Genomic DNA, 17276 nt, shown 5'->3' with positions numbered 1-17276 from the left:
AGTATGTGCTTTGAAATGGGAGGCTATTAGTGGGTAGGCTGAGTGAACTTTAAATGTAACATGTACAATACTAGATAGTATGCATCTGAGACCTTATGGAAATTGGATGATGACAAATCAAAGAATCTAATCTCCATGCACTTTTGCAAGCTGAGCAGAAATAAATAAAACACGTGCTCTCTGATATTAATGCAGTGTGAAATAAGGGAAAAAATGTATAAGCTGAATGTGTTATTTCTCTGCTGGGTAAACTGTCACTGAAATTCCTTAACCCTCAATCAGTCTTAAGAGGAAAATGTTAACGGAAACAAATAAATCAAATTTCACACTTTCATGCAGCAATATTTCAGTATTGTGTTGTTCACATGAGTTCCCCCAAAAGTATTGCTGTTCATATTTTAGTGTTAGAAAATGTTGCAAATGAGTCGGTAGGTACAATTAAAAATGACAGACTTAACATCATCTTCTGTAGAAATTTATGTAAGGATGCAGAATCTCACAGATATAGAAGAAAATATTAATCCAAGGCACACAATACACCTGTTATGGAATTGGGTGTTTGTTCTATATCCACTGTAGCATAATATAAATGCAAAATCTGGTGGGCTAGCTTTGCAAGGTTTATGTAAATATTGTTCTGGATTTATTCAGCTGAGTTCCCAGTATGGGTTCCTTCAGATTATCCAACTGGAGTTTTGATAAGCATGAATACAAAATGTCAAGATGTCAACATTCTCCCTGTCAACAAATCTAATGTGAGTTTCGCTGTAACACAGGAAACCCACAGAACTGACTGAATCTGGCAATTTCTACTAGTGTGTTCTTAGCTTCTCACTGAGCTAATTTGTAGCTTGATCATAAATACAATTGCCCTTCTTCCAATGGCACTGGTGCACATATTATTATCCATATATTGACTGTGACATTATCTGTATGCCCTCTTTATGCCATGTGGATCATCCCACCCCATATGGATCACCTAAGTCATAATGGAGCTAATTAACTTTAATTATCCCCTCAAACATTTAAATAAAGCTATGGTGGGAAAATAAATAGCAGCATCATGTTGAACAAAACTCATAACTTCAAATTCACAGGCTGATTTCCCATGGTGAAAATTGTGCACTTTGCATGTAGATGCAAATTTGCTTTAATAATGTTCTCATTTAAAACTTCTGTTTCACAAAGGCTGCTGCAGGCAAAAATACAGTGTTGAGATTGGTAGCAAAACAATATTATTCTACTTAAAAAAAAAAAATCCAGAAATCTTACGCATTATTTCTTCTTGACAGGCCTCTTTTCTTGACTTCTACTTTGTTTTGTTTTGATAGCTATTAGGATTACATTACTACAGTTACTTGGATTAAAGGTCAAGAATGATGTTATGGTGAAGTTGCTGAATGCCAGAGGCAAGAGGTATAAAAGACACCAGCATCAACAGCACGTTGCTGTCTGTGAAAGATAAGCTGTTAAACTATAGGCATTTTTCATCCTCCCTCAGTCAATAGGTCTTATTTGATATGTAGTAGGAGGCAGTTGCAAAACGTAGATGCCACACAAAATATAGCAATATGTATTGCTTCACCTTCTTCAAAAGAGCCCCCATATCATATAAGTTCATTAAGTCCAGAGTCTAGTTGTTCCCTCAAGATAAGTGAGGGAAAGGCTTGGCCTATACAGTCTGAACCCACTTATATGGGGCTATCTGAATTCAACAGGCCATACTGATGAGTATATTTTTGCTGTAATCTGGCTGGTTTTCCACCAATGAAGTTGCAACATGGCAGCTACATTAGACGGTCTTCTTGGTGGCTGCTCCCAGACTTTGGGACTCCCTCCGTGGAGAAGTTAGACTGGCTCCCTCCTTGTTGTCCTTCAGCTGGTAGGCGAAGACCTTCTTTTTGCATTGGGATTTTGGAAACTTATTGTTTTTAAAGTGTTTTCCCAACCCTCTGGAGCAGATTTGAGAGTGATGAAGGGCACATGTTGGGGGAGGAGGGGAATAGTCCTGTAGCATAAGCAGAAATCATTTTGCATAATTGTTTAGCTGAATACAACATAATGCATTTTTGTATGTTATTTTCAGTAATATTTGCATTTTTGTGAACACTTTACCATAGCATGCACATTTCTGTAACTGGAAGAAAGACCAGTGTGGCCACTTTTACTCAGTATCTTTCTCTAGATATAGATTTGAGAACTCCTGTTTGTTCTCTGCTGGCTTTCATTAGCTATGTCAAGGTAACACCGGCTTTCTGTTTGACCTATCCGAGAAGAATCATTTTGAGTGGAAAAAGTAAGATTGGACTTGGTGGGAATGAGCAACAGGGTCAATGGAGAGGCTAATAATGGGGAGAAAAGTACCCTTTGACTATGTGAAGGGTTAAAACTAATGAAGGCATTCATGTCTAAATGTTAAGTCACCTAGTCATAAAGGGCTATAATGTGTGTGGGGGGGCTGTGTACTCTGATTTAAAAGTAAAGAATCAGAAGTAAAAAAGAAATAACATATAAATGGGGAAAATAAACAGGGTGCTATATGAATTGGTTTGTCTGGAACCTTTTGACTGAGCTTAATTACATTCAACTTTTTATGTTGATGAACTCCAGTAATAAATGCATTGTGAAAATCTGCTTAAGTGCAAATACACACACAAACACACACAATTTAATTTGATTTCATATTCAAAAGACTAAACAAAAAACTAAATACCGTAAATAGCAGTTTTGTGTTTTTAAAGTTTAATGTTGTCCAGTTTGATTTGAAAACAATCATCCATAGAATGCTTCTTTATCATACCTATATCTAATTTATTAACACAATCCTGTAATATTAGCAGTGGCTGGTTATAGCTGTTTTAGCTAATTAGACAAATTAGCAAATGCCACAATTAGTTTTACAAGTTGCTAATGAGGAGTATTGACATATTGGCATATCCCTAATTACAGACCAGTTTGGGCCAAGATATATTTATATTTCTTTCCTAAGGCTACAGATGTTCTACAGTGATTAGTAGATGTTTAAGGGGAAGTAAACAAATTGTTGTCCATGGAGTTATAGATAAAAGAAGCAAGGGGCAGACAAGGTTGACTCACTAACACTGTGCCAGAATAATTAGAGGAGGTCAGAACATGGCTAGCATAAAGTGATAATTGCCCAAGTCTAGTATTGCATGGACAATTAGTTGTGTTACACTTTTGTCCAAATTAAATATCAGAATACAGACAAAGGTGAAGTGTGGTGATCCTCTCCATTCCCTTTGTGTTTCATTTTTGTTTTTCTACTAACCATTAACTACATTATCTGTGGATATTGGCACAGTCCCAGCCTGCGACCCATCTCTTAGTAACAAAGAGGTCATGACTCTGACTGAACTTGCATTCCATTTGTGAGGGGCATACAACTAATGAACATCTTTGGATGCCTTTTGAATCATTTGACATATCAAGGTATGCCATGTGAGAGTATCTTATGCATGGACCAGTATGGACTCATTGTTAAAAATGTGTTTATGGAAGACCATCTTACTCGGCTATGAGTGATTGCCAAAGAGAAGACATGGACAATAGTCAGGAATGATCAGACTTGTAGTAGTCCATTAAACATCTAGAGGGCGCCATGTTGGGTACCTGGGCCTAAGACGTCACTGTCCAGTGAGATTTAGTTCCTTGTAATAGAAGTTAGCATTGCAGGGATGCATCCTAAAAGAGAAATTGTACCTACTCAGAGTGTAACTATACTAGAGCTCTGCTGACTCACAACTCTGCACACATGTGTCTTATCGTTAAACTATTATTCGTGTTATTGTTTTGGTCCTTGACCTGATCATTTTGTTTGTGTTATTGGGGAATCTCTTCCTGTGGCTTGTCCACTATCTGCTCTTCAGAAATTTGCTTCCTGAGGCAGTTGTAGGTCAGCCCCTAATCTCTCCATCCATCCATCCCTGGGTGGTCCGAAACTTTTTGCCACCTGAGGGAAATGATAACATGGAGCTCTCCACATTCCAGATCGAATAACTGACAGTGCTTGTAGTTGAATCATAGGAGGGTAGCAGGCTCACTTAGGGAGGACAAAGGAATTTGAATGTCACACAGAGCTCCATCATTCAACACCTTGCTGCTATGGCCTGCCGTCTCCTCAGCATCTGTTACCTGAAGTAGCCACCTCATTCTGCCTGATGGTAGGATTGGCCCATATCTATCTTGTAGTGAATCAAGTGTGACTCTCTACCACATTCTTAGTGGGTCTGAAGCCAGGCTGACTAATAACTTGACTAAAATGCAATTTGAAATGTAGAGCAGAGAGAAAATTTCCTCTGAACTTCCATAAACTACATTTTCAGGAGTAAATTAAAAATACCCTTCACAATTCGCTTCAACAAAAAAACCAAAAACAAAACAAACAAAGACCTTCTTTCTTTTTGGGGGGGATTTTTTTTTAACAAGCTCATTATCACCAAGGATTGAGAGGCAGAAGGAACTTCAGGCACCACAAATTATTCATTAAGAATTGACAGGTGTGTGTACAAGTGAGAGTGAATGTGCGTGAGAGAGGGAGAGAGAGATTGAGTGACAGTTTCCAGAGCAGATGTCACACATTTCTGAAATATATATTTTGAAAGACAAAATGTAAAAAGGCCTGTTTGGAAATAGAAATGGTAATGTGTGTGTGTTTAAATTGGTTGAAGCTCTACCCAGCACAAGATTTATTTTATTGTTAATCAGCTAAAGGGGAATTTTGGAATGCCATTTGGCTGTCCTGTCTCTGAGGTGCAGATAGAGCAGCCTAAGTGGTCCCCAGTCACAGCAGGAGATTTAAAGCCTTCCTTGTTACATGGTAGATGCTATCATGCTACTGATCCTGTCAAAATATATATTTAGAAGACAATGGGCTGCATTTGTTAAGCATGTGTAGTGAACCCTGTGGCAAAGAGGCTGACCAAAAGATAACCCAGAGAGAGAAAAGCAGGCTGCTGGCTGATTCTCGTTGCCATGGAAATGAAAGAATCCGTGAGGGAATCCAGCTGAGGGAAAGCCCCAAGAGGTTGGATGGGACTGCTGGCAGAGAAAGAGCTGCTCAGAGCCTCAGGAGAAACTTCTGCCTGAGATGGAAGCCTTCAGAAGAATGCCCAACAGCTATGGAGTAACAAGCATCAAGAATAATGGCCTCCAAAGGCAGAGGAGCAGCCAAGTTTTTGATTGTGATGGGAAGGCTGCCAACAGACCCCAGATGCAAATGCCCTCTGCCCTCATTACTACCCAAACACTGGCTGTATAGAGCGGGGAGCAGGATCATAGTTGCTGGCCTCATCACCACCTTACTTCTGGGCACATGCATAGCAAGTTTGGCATAGCAAGTTGGGAATTGCAATTTGGGGGCAGGAAAAGACTGCTGAGGCAACCGCACAGTAAATTTCCCATTCTGCGGATGTTACACCATAAATATCTCCACCACCTGTTGTGAGCCACAGTTTCCATGTGGCTTTACCTGTCTTCCAGCCAGCCAGTGTGGGCAACTGTGAGTCAGACTAATGGGGTGTAATGTATCTTGATTTCAATAAGGCATTTGCTAAAGTCCCCCGTGATATTCTTGTGAAGAAGCTGATAAAATGTGAAATGGTTGAGATAACTGTTAGGTTGGGATTTGTAGTTGGTTAACTGACCAAACCCAAAATATGCTCACTAGCATTTCTTCATCATCCTGGGGGAAAAGTGACAAGAGGGGAGCTGCGGAGTTCTGTCCTGGGCACATGGTTGTTCAACATCTATAAATGACTTGTGTGAAGATATTTCTTCTCTCTCTTTCTGCATATTTCTGGTTTCAAGTCAGTAAACTTGCTATGGATTGAACACTCAGTTGCTTGGGCTAGGGGTAAGGACACTAGCACTGTCAGACCACTAATTACTTCAAGTCTGTTAATTATAAAGACTGACCTTCATGTCTTTACTCAATCTGGAAACAGAAAAATGGCCTTAGGCACATACACAGTCACACCTGCCTTCTTTGATGATGATGATGATAACAACAACAACAACAACAACATCAATTATTATTTTATTTTTTATACCCTGCCCATCTGGCTGGGTTTCCATCCACAAACTGTTGCCATTGCAAATGCTGTGTGTAAATATTGATTATTGTTGTCCTTTGTCCTGAAATAAAATAAAGTTGTGATGGTGGTAAAACACTAAAAGATAAAGAGGACACAAATGATATGAATTCATTACCATTTTCATCAAACCTAAGAAGGTGGGCCTAAGACTAAAGGCTGCCATTTTGGCTCCTCTGTGAGCTATAGCCACTTCTGCCCTCAAAAGGAAAATTAAAATGTTTCTTTTTAATGATTTGGGGGGTGGGGAACTGTATGGACATGGTCAGTGAGTGCATGTATGGAATATAACAATGGGTCACTATGGAGCAGAAAACCCTGCTTTTTTCAGTAACACCCAATCCTGAGGTGTGTGCTATGTCACACAAATGAGGTGGGTAGAGGGGATTTGTAAATGAGGCAACGAATGAAGGCCTTGCCTTAAAGAGTGGCAATTTGTGCAGCATGTTGGGTGGGGGGAGCTTTTGCTGAAATTTGGCCAGCAGCGACTACAGTGCTAAATGTACACCACTCTCCTGGTGTAAGTCTTTCAAATGGGCTCTGGTTAGTACAGCCAGCCATTCAGGTCCTGCAAGTTGACTTCCCTTTAGCACCTGGTTTGCTCTGTGGGATGGAAGATGCCAGATTAGATAGGCCTTTGGTCTGATCCTGGAAGTTGCATCCTATGATCAAAGCTAAATTTGATTGAAACTTTAAATATATAAAAATGAATCAAATTGTTTGTTATTTTTACCTTAATAGAAAGGGAGGGATGGAAGGGAGAAGAGGGAAGGAAATACAAACACCTGGTGAAGAACTTCTTGGCAAAAAAACCCCAGTAACTTTTCCTAATACAACTTAACCTAGTTTGTGAATTTAAATCCCTAATCCATCTAGTTCTGACTGCACTTAGTTTATATGTCCGTAAACTACATAATACATTAGGGAATGGATGGGTCATTAGGCTTGTGTGACAGACAGGGAGTAGCTGGTGGGCGGATATGTAAAAGGCTATGTTATATAACAAGAAGTTGAGGAAAGGCAACTATATGAGATTGTTGTGGTTCCCCCTTCCCAGTTCATATTTTGCAGAAATAGGGTGATGCTTAAAGTAATGTGTTGCAGGAAGAAACCCAATTTGGCACTCAATGTGCACTTGACAGGGAATACTCACAAGCTATACTAGCTTCCTAGCAAGGTAGCATCATATTCCAACCTATTCGATTTTCCTAACTGTCATTTCCTGCATTATATTTGAGCTTTCAAATGACATAGGAATACGAAAGTGGAATATAGTGCATGATGACCAAAGACAAATATAGAGTTGGTAGATTCCTTCTTTACTTAGTGTTTAAAAAATCTTTTATTAATTAATATACAATTTGTAATTTTATTTTATTTATTTGGTTACAAAATGTAAAAACTGCTTTTCACTAAAGACCCCAATATGCATCCAGAAAAAATGTAGAACACAACCATTAAAAGGAATTACTGGAACCTAAGACTCACCTAAACTCATGCTAAACTATGATTTAGCACAGGGGTAAACAGAGATAGACAGTATAGCATACTGGGAAACAGCTCACTATCAGCATCACCAATAGTCAGGGATAACAGGAGCACCAAATTGACCATTGCTTGTTTAACATGGTATCCTTTTGCAGCCACAGTGAAAATGCTTCTGAAAATAGTACCTTCATGGTGATGTCTTGTCCTACATGTTCTGCTGTCCAGGTATACTCACTACGTAATAAAGCATTTTGATGTTGTGATTACATTCCATTGGCTGCTACCAGTTGAGGTTGTCAATTTCACTATGTTATGGCACAGCACCAGATAGCAAGGAGAGAGCTGGCCCCACGGATACTATTTTCAAAGGCATCCTGTGATGAGTCATGATACCTAGACAGGCTTCTCTGCTACGAGTTTACTTTGTATGGATATCTGTCTGGATGTGATCCCATAGGGAAACAGGGCACACCCTTGGCCTATAAAAAGATTGGGCACAACTCATTAACCACAGAGCTTCAGATTCTTTCCTATAAGAGCAATAGCTTTTATTCACAATTCAGGAAAAGGGTATTTTAGTTTATTTTATTTTAAATGCTTTCAGTGTTTTGGACACTGGCTCATTTGGTTTCTTGCTACACGAAAGAGAATTTTAGTTTGACAACTGTTGACTTGTTCAAGCTGTTCCTTTCAAAATCTTCACATAACCCAGGGAGAAGAAGGGGTGGAAGCTGGAGGCAAGAGGGCAGTATCACCAATTCAATTTAACCTTCCATTTCAAAAGGCTTTTCAAATGCAAAGCAAATACAGAGGGAAAAATTAGCATAGGAGTCACCAGTAATAAAAGCCAAGAGAAAGAATAAAGTGATTGCTTTTCCGCAAAGCTTAAAGCAAAGCAATAGCACAGAAAATACTGCAGCTTAGAAAATTATTTGCCATTTCAGTGATTCATTTCTACTCTATAATGGGTTTTATTTCCTTGCTTTTGCAGTGATACATTCATTACATGCCCAATTTAGAGCAAAGTTAGCCACCAGATTCCATATAAATGTACAGCAAAGTCACTTTTCATCTCATCATGCTGGCTCCATCAGTATGAGATCTGGTAAACCCAGAGGATATTAATGTGGCAAAACAATAAAATATAGACAATGGTTACCTGCTGGGTTTTATTGGAAAAAAAATAATAGGTTATTTACTGGTGACAAGAGTTCACTGCATAATATATTAGGCTGATGTCCAATCTCCCTGGAGTTAAAGTTGAAGTCAACAGCTGATTCATCTGGAGTTGTATCAAGCACATAAACTAAGTAGAACAATATAATTATACCTTCGCCTTCCTTTTTATAGAAATGAAAATGGAAAGCTGAAGATAGCTAATCCAATTTAGTCCTATGACTCTAGATACTTGTGCATTATCGTCCCTGGATTATATTATATATTGGTTGCAATACTGCAGATATTGTTCAGAAAATATGCACTGGAATATCTTGTTGACCCATTTAAATGCAGTCACTTTCTATACCCATTTCACAGAGGAACAAACTATCAGCTGGTTCAGAAATATTTGTAAGTAAGTTTAGCAATTAATGTGTTTATTTCTAGTAAACTGATTTAATGTTCACAATATAAAGTCTGGAGCAATGGGTAAAATAGCAGGGCATTGGTGTACAGCTTCAGAAAACCTAAGACATGGCATTAGCTATCTTTTAGATCAGCCTTTGCTAACCTGGTTTTCTCCAGTTCTTCAGGACCACATTCTGGATGGGCGTCATGGGAGTTGTAGTCCAAAATATCTGAAAGGCAGCAGGTTAGCGAAGATGTTTTAGATGTGTAGTATGTGATGGACATGTCTTTCCTTTATTGGTCTCTACAGACACAAGAAGCACTGTAACTTTCCAATGGTTTCACTGTACCCCCAATGGCACATTCTTCCATTGTCTCTCAAAACAGACAGTTGCCAACAACAATGATGTAGAGATATACAGACATAGCACTGTGCTAAGATGAACGTTCCATCAGTGCAAATAATTTGTCCTTGTGTATGTTAGTTTCTGTTTCTCACTGTGCAGGTGCAGGGAGTCACAGGACTCTGTTTACATTCCAGACACTTTGCAGTCTCACAGGAAAGGGAGGCGGGTTTCCTGGTTTCTTTGTTCCTTTGTTCAGTTGCTCTCTGCTTTCATAGAGAGGATGTCTTTTCTGTTCTGTGTAGTTTAGAAACAAAACTCTTTACAATGTAGCCAAACCTCTTGTCTCTTCCCTCTGCTGGGAACCCTGCTGGATAGAATGTGCTTGAGGCCTTATCAAAGGCTCAGGTCATTAAACACGTCAGAGGCGATTTCAAAGGCTCAGCTCGGAGGAAGATGAGGCCTTATCGGCTTGGCTGAGCAGAGTTCCAACAGTGTAATGGGACATTCTCTCCCTCCTCTGCACCACTAAATCTGTTCTGGGGATTCCTCCAACCTTCCAGAGCATATCTGGGGACAGTAAAGGGCATGCAGAAGGTTAGGAGAGGCAGGAGAAACCCCCTTGCACTGGAGCTAAGCTTTGTGCTAGTGCAAAAAGTTAGTTGAATGTCACCCATAATATGTGGCCAATAGACCCAGTTTATAGTTTGTACAGTGTATAGAAACCTGGCCATATATGTATTATAACTCCTGAGACACCAACAGAGGAAAACTTCCTCCAAAATCAGCTCTGTATTTTGGGCCAAATCTGGTTAATGTAATTTCAATCAAAAGGAAAGTTGCAACTCCAAAGTGACGTTGTTAATTTAATCAATACCTGATAACACTTCAAATTGCATTGCATCCAATTAGTATTTAATTTGCATGGCAACAGTGATTATAGTTGGTTAAATGAATATTGATTAATCAAAGAACACTTATTGACACGTGAAAAGCAGTTGGAAATGTAGCTACAACCCAAGCAATTTTGAGTTCCACTGTGAGGAATTCCAAATAGGTGTAACACATCAGACTTCAGCAGCAATTAATTATAAATAGCTGGTTATGAACATTCACATTGACTGTGGAGGCCTTACTTAGCATTTTAACTGATTTCTTCAAACTTTATAATCTAGAGATTAAATGTTCATAAATATATCCTGGAAGGATAGAGCAAGTGGAGGTCTAGGAGCATGGCGAGAGGAAGAGTGGTCTTGGGGATTTAGAGGTGGGGAAGTGGATCTGGAAGGTGGATGCAATACTTACATTTCCCAACCCCTGCAGGCCAAGTTGGACAAGTGAGTGGGGCTATCTACCTGCCAATTACCTGTTCTTACAATAATGACAGGTGATATATTATCCTTTAACCACACCATCAGAAGCCACACCTTGCAGGCAAAGGAGCAGTGCTTTGCAATAGCTGACAATCAGGTGGGGGAGATTTCAGATCCTCAGTATAATATCTATGGGCTCACCAACTTGAAATCTCATCACATAAAGGAGGTCCCAAACAGCATCCCAATGACGTCTTTTCTAACTTCTGTCCCACTGCTGTACCATGTAATATTTCAATGCATACTTCTACTGCACTGCATGGAAAGGTTGCACATCTGCTAAGAGATTATGATGGTGGCATGGGAATTGTCCATTAAATTTCACAGAACCACACATGGAGCTCTGCTAGCTACACACTATATAGCAGCAATTTGAAGACTGGACAATGAAGATGCTGCTTTAAGGCTTTAGGGTAAGTGTAACATTTCAACCCACTCCCAAGTTGTCAAATTATCAGGCATCAAGGGACTTGGGACCAGTGATATAAGAAGGCAGCAGTGTCTGTTCTGGTCTGCATTAGTCAAAATCAGTGCTGTTCCCATTCTACTCAAGTTTGGTTTCTGCCAAATGCTACCTTATTCGTCTCACTGTCCATTACAGTGGCAATTTTGGGTAACAGTTAGTTTAATTTAATGACATGTTCTGTAATTTGTATATTTGCATTTCCAATGTTCTATATTTTAATTTTTTTTTTTAAAAAAAAATCCAGTAGCACCTTAGAGACCAACTAAGTTTGTTCCGGGTATCAGCTTTCGTGTGCATGCACACTTCTTCAGATACCTGAATCTATATTTTAAAGGTTTCTGTCAGCTGTTTTAGGCACAGCTCCTTATGGAAAAGTGGCATCTAAGTAAAATCAATCAATCAATCAATCAATCACATCTGTTGTATTTTTGTTGGAATGATTGTTGCTGACAAAGCTCAGCTCTGCAGAATGGAGAATTATGATTTCCAGTGTCCACCCATTAGCTGATTGGGGGTATTAAATTCTGCTTGGTTCGTTGCATCAAATTTGGCCTATAAGGCTGATCGATCATGGTAAGGCTCCGACTATGGAGTCCAAAGGGTACCCCATACCTGCCATAGATGAACATGCAGAGGTCAGAAATTTCCACTTCTGTAGCTCCACATTGACTAGCAGAGATTGAAAGTTGTACCTTCTGCATGCAAGCTTCCTAACAGTGTGTGTTATTGAGATGAAGCAGGATGAGGCTGGGAGATCTTGTGTACAGGATGAAGCCTTTCACTCCTCCCCTACAGCTTTTACATTCTGCCATAAGCAATTTCACTTTTGATAAGAGGCTTTATTTTCTTGCCATTGCCTGCCACTCTGATGAGGGTAATAATTAAAGTGGCACACAGCTAAGAGTGTGCGTGCACAAACCAAAAATAACTTCTTTTCCTGTTCACTAACTTCACATTTTCTCTGACAGCTTATTTAATATTACCTTGCATAGGAGGGGTGAGGGATGGGTAGCGGGAATAGGAGGTGGAGACTGAAAACATTTATTCTGTGTTGATCCATATGTCGCCATCCCATAATAAGCAAGCACCAGGGCCTACTGTAGGCTCCTTACACTAGCACTGAACTAAGATCTTTGGGATGAGCACATGCATTATCACCAGCCAACACATTATTTGCAGCCTACACATGCAGCAAAGGTTTTTACAGCAATTCTAAAAAATTGTGACATATATTTATCTCCCTGCATTCGAAGACTCACAGCTAAAAAATAAATAAATAAATAAAATTGGTTACTTCTGCAATAATCTGATATTCCCAAAGTGAGCAGATTCAGCAGTCACCTCCATTGATCTGGGTTGGAATAACAGCATGTGCTTAAACAAGACAGACCATACAAAGAGGAACAAAAGCATGTGAATAAATAGGGAGATTTCCAGATGTAATGCCACTGTGAGACACTGGGAAGATAAGGCTAAGGACTACAGACCAAATTCATTCCCCATCTTATCTTCTTTATGCCCTGCAATCCACACTCTTTAGCCTTTGAGGAACATTAGACATAGGTGGCATTAGAGGAAGTTCCTTCCCGCAACAGGTAGCTTTCCCAACCTAATGCAGAAGCTCAGTGGATACTTAAAGGAAAGGCACTTTTCATATACTCCGTGTGCTATCATTATCAAGAGTCAGCACATCCTATGAATGTTTACTTGAAAGTTAAGTCCATCAAAATTGACAGCACGTACTTAAAAGAAAAATTATTTAGTATTTGAGTGTTGACATTTCTCTTTCTGAAATTTAACATATGGGACAGAGCTCTCCCTGACCGCACAAAAATATGTTTTGCCTCTTCTGTGCCCCCCCCTTTTTCTGGTCCCATCACTTAATGAAAGTTCTTGCCAATTTTATGATTACACACAAAGCCTGCTTAACATAAAATGGCCAGAGCCCAAGAGAAAATCTCTTCAGTTGTTTCTACATGCAGCTAATCCACTTGTATATCAGTGTGCACAGAAGCTTCTCCACTACACCAACAGAGAATGGCCAGATATTGTGTCCCAGTGATGGGACCTTTGTTGGCAAGGTGATGTCTCTACTTTTTAAGATGCTGTCTAGGTTTGTCATTGCTTTCCTCCCAAGAAGCAGGCGTCTCTTAATTTCGTGGCTGCTGTCACCATCTGCAGTGATCATGGAGCCCAAGAAAGTAAAATCTCTCACTGCCTCCATTTCTTCTCCTTCTATTTGCCAGGAGGTGATGGGACCAGTGGCCATGATCTTCGTTTTTTTGATGTTGAGCTTCAGACCATATTTTGCGCTCTCCTCTTTCACCCTCAATAAAAGGTTCTTTAATTCCTCCTCACTTTCTGCCATCAAGGTTGTGTCATCTGCATATCTGAGGTTGTTGATATTTCTTCCGGCAATCTTAATTCCGGCTTCGGATTCATCCAGCCCAGCCTTTCGCATGATGAATTCTGCATATAAGTTAAATAAGCAGGGATACAATATACAGTGGTGCCTCGCTAGACGAAATTAATCCGTTCCGCGATTATCTTCGTCTAGCGGTTTTTTCGTCTTGCGAAGCAAGCCCATTGACAGCTTAGCGGATTAGTGCTAGAGCTGTCAAGCGGCTTCCAGCGATCAGCTGTTAAGCGGCTTATCAGCGGAACAGCTGATAAGCGGCTTAGCGGCTTAGGAAAAGGGCAAAAAAAGCAAAAAAAAACCACTGGGGGACGCAAGATTTTTTCGTCTTGTGAAGCAACCCCATAGGGAAATTCGTTTTGTGAAGCGCCTCCAAAACAGAAAAACCCTTTCGTCTAGCGGGTTTTTCGTCTTGCGAGGCGTTCGTCTTGCGGGGCACCACTGTACAGCCTTGTCGTACTCCTTTCCCAATTTTGAACCAATCAGTTGTTCCATATCCAGTTCTAACTGTAGCTTCTTGTCCCACATAGAGATTTCTCAGGAGACAGATGAGGTGATCAGGCACTCCCATTTCTTTAAGAGCTTGCCATAGTTTGCTGTGGTCGACACAGTCAAAGGCTTTTGCATAGTCAATGAAGCAGAAGTAGATGTCTTTCTGGAACTCTCTAGCTTTCTCCATAATACAGCGCATGTTTGCAATTTGGTCTCTGGTTCCTCTGCCTCTTCTAAATCCAGCTTGCACTTCTGGGAGTTCTCGGTCCACATACTGCTTGAGCCTTCCTTGTAGAATTTTAAGCATAACCTTGCTAGCGTGTGAAATGAGTGCAATTGTGCGGTAGTTGGAGCATTCTTTGGCACTGCCCTTCTTTGGGATTGGGATGTAGACTGATCTTCTCCAATCCTCTGGCCACTGCTGAGTTTTCCAAACTTGCTGGCATATTGAGTGTAGCACCTTAACAGCATCAAGCTTAAATATACATGATGAAAAATGACACAGAAATAAGTTTGCAACAAACTGTCCAGAGATAGTTGCAGTTTCATACAGTGTCCATATTGGGTATCCATTTTGTATGAGTTAGGCCCAACTTTTCTGCAAATGCTAGATTCTGAATTTTCAGAGCTGCTTTTAACAAGGCATCTGCTGCTGCAATTTTCAGTGGTGCAAAAATTGCAGGGTAATATCCAGCTAAGTCATATTCAGAGGAAACAAGCCCATTCATCTCAAGGTGTCTTCCCTCAGGATGACTTAGTTGGGTTCCACCTACAGAATTGTGTCCCTTGGAATAGAAATAGTTCACAGCATATGACTTTCCTGCATCTTTCAAGTCGGACAGCTTCAGAAAAAGTCAAAGCAGATGGCAGCTCATTGCCAGATATTTATTGTTATGTAACAGAAATTTTGGCATAATGAAAAAGCACATAGTTATCTGAAAGCCTATTTACTGTGATATTTTAGAGGCCATATATTGCAATATCATCCTCCCCCCACCCCTCTGAACATTATTATGTAAAAATGGGAGGGGGGGTGGACAGTTGTGCCTGACTCTATCTTCTTTGGATTAGAGCTGAGCAACCCAGCTAGAATTTCCAGCGCTCATTCTATCCCCAGACGTAGCATATTCTATTTTATAGAGAAGTAAACCATTTGAGAGATAACGTTTGTGCAATGAGAGAAAAATAAACTCATGTATATAGCAGTGCAAAAAGGCAGAACATCGTGCAGCCCAACTGGCACACAGTGATAACAAGATCAAGTAGTCTAGCAGAGGCACACAGCAGAATTTTGAGACCTGATTATTACCAGCTCTATTAGGGTGATAAAAGCGTATTAATAATTTCCAGTTAAACTGAGTTGACAGAGGAAAGAACTTTTACTGATTTGGTAAATGGGGACTGGAAATGGGAAAAACAGCTGAACCAGAATGCCTGAGGCATCTAACACCACATTAGAGAGGTAGTAGTTCATATGTGATGGCTTCAGAATGAATCATGTGCAAAGAGCTAATGGATACAAAGTAAGCCAAAGATTAATGATAGTTATTTTGACAACTCTCTAAGAATGGGATAGTTAACAAATGATAGATTGCTTCAACTATGCCAAATTTAATTCAGTTGTTTAATGGATAGTTCACACATGCAGGTTCCTTGTTCATTGACTATAGCATCAAGTCGTGACCTGTATATGTGAATGAGCAATCACATAATATTGAGGACAGCACAGGGGTTTCTCTGTTGTGGCATCCTGTCTTTGGAATTCTCCTGCCAAAACGGTTCACCTGGTTCTGTCCTTGACTAAATCCACACAGAGTTAAGCTTGCTCCTGGCAATTGATTTTTGATTGCATGTTTTATGTTGTATTTATTTTAAGTTGCCCAGAGAACGTTATGTTATAGGTTGGCCTAAAGAAAGACATAAATATTGCCTACACTGACTGGAAGCCCCTTTCCTGAGTTTCAGACAAGATTCTCTCTCAGCCCTTCCTGGAAATGCCAAAGATTGATCCTAGGAACTTTGGCAAAGCATTGAGGTACAACTGGGATTCATTAGAATGAAAGGAGATTTACATTGGTTAGGCTACATCCATTAAAAAAAATACCTGTAATAACAAATGTCATCTGATCTTTGTTGTGAAATAGTCTTTGTTTCCCCTCTCTCCAAAATAAAACAAAAAACAACTGGCTACACAGGACTGTGACAATGTGTAGTCTGCATTTTATTCAGACAAAAGTGCTGGCAGAAAAACTAATGCAATAATCCCTACATCTGAATGCAGGATCCTTAATAACAGTTATGGAAAGTGAATTATCACAGTTGAGCCCCAATGAAATACCGTACATAAATTTTCTTACCTTTAATTTCATTTTACGCATTTCCAGGTGAGATTTCCTTCTCAGTAGAGAAGCATCCACTGTGGGCTGCTAGAGTCCTAAGGAAAAGCATACAAACATGGATGTTAGACATAATCTCATTAGCTGCTCATTTAGGTCCAGAGATGTTACTCAAGAAGCCTACTCTTGCTGACTCAGCTGTTAAAAGAGCGGGTGGGGTGGGGCAGGAACTGTAGACAGGCTCTCACAAATTCTCGCAAATTTTGCAGATGGGATTAAAATTCTCTTCCATCAAAATTCAGTCTGTACTATAAAATTGGATCTGACACAACAGCTGTCCCCCAAAATAAGCCTTTTTTGCAGAAGAAAAGTATTAGGGAAGCCATTTCTTGATGTGATGTTGTATAATAGGGTTGTCATATTTCAGAAAGTGAAAATCTGGACTAAACAGTTGTTGACCTTTTTTTGGGAGGAGGGGGACCAAAGTTGTTAAGCTCTTTTTGCAAAACCTACAGAACAAAATATATAGGCTACTTTTAAGGAGATTGGCAAAAAACCCCACTTACAACATGGGTCGCCATATATTTGGGTTTCCCCCAGACATTTAGAACGGACATAACAAATTCCACCTGGACACCATTTTAGGGATCAAAATATCAGCGATGTGTGGGATTCTCCAGATGTA

This window comes from Podarcis gaigeae, assembly GCF_964106915.1.
Source record: "Podarcis gaigeae genome assembly, chromosome: 9".
In the NCBI taxonomy this organism is placed as follows: Eukaryota; Metazoa; Chordata; class Lepidosauria; order Squamata; family Lacertidae; genus Podarcis; species Podarcis gaigeae.
This window is presented reverse-complemented; position numbering follows the sequence as displayed.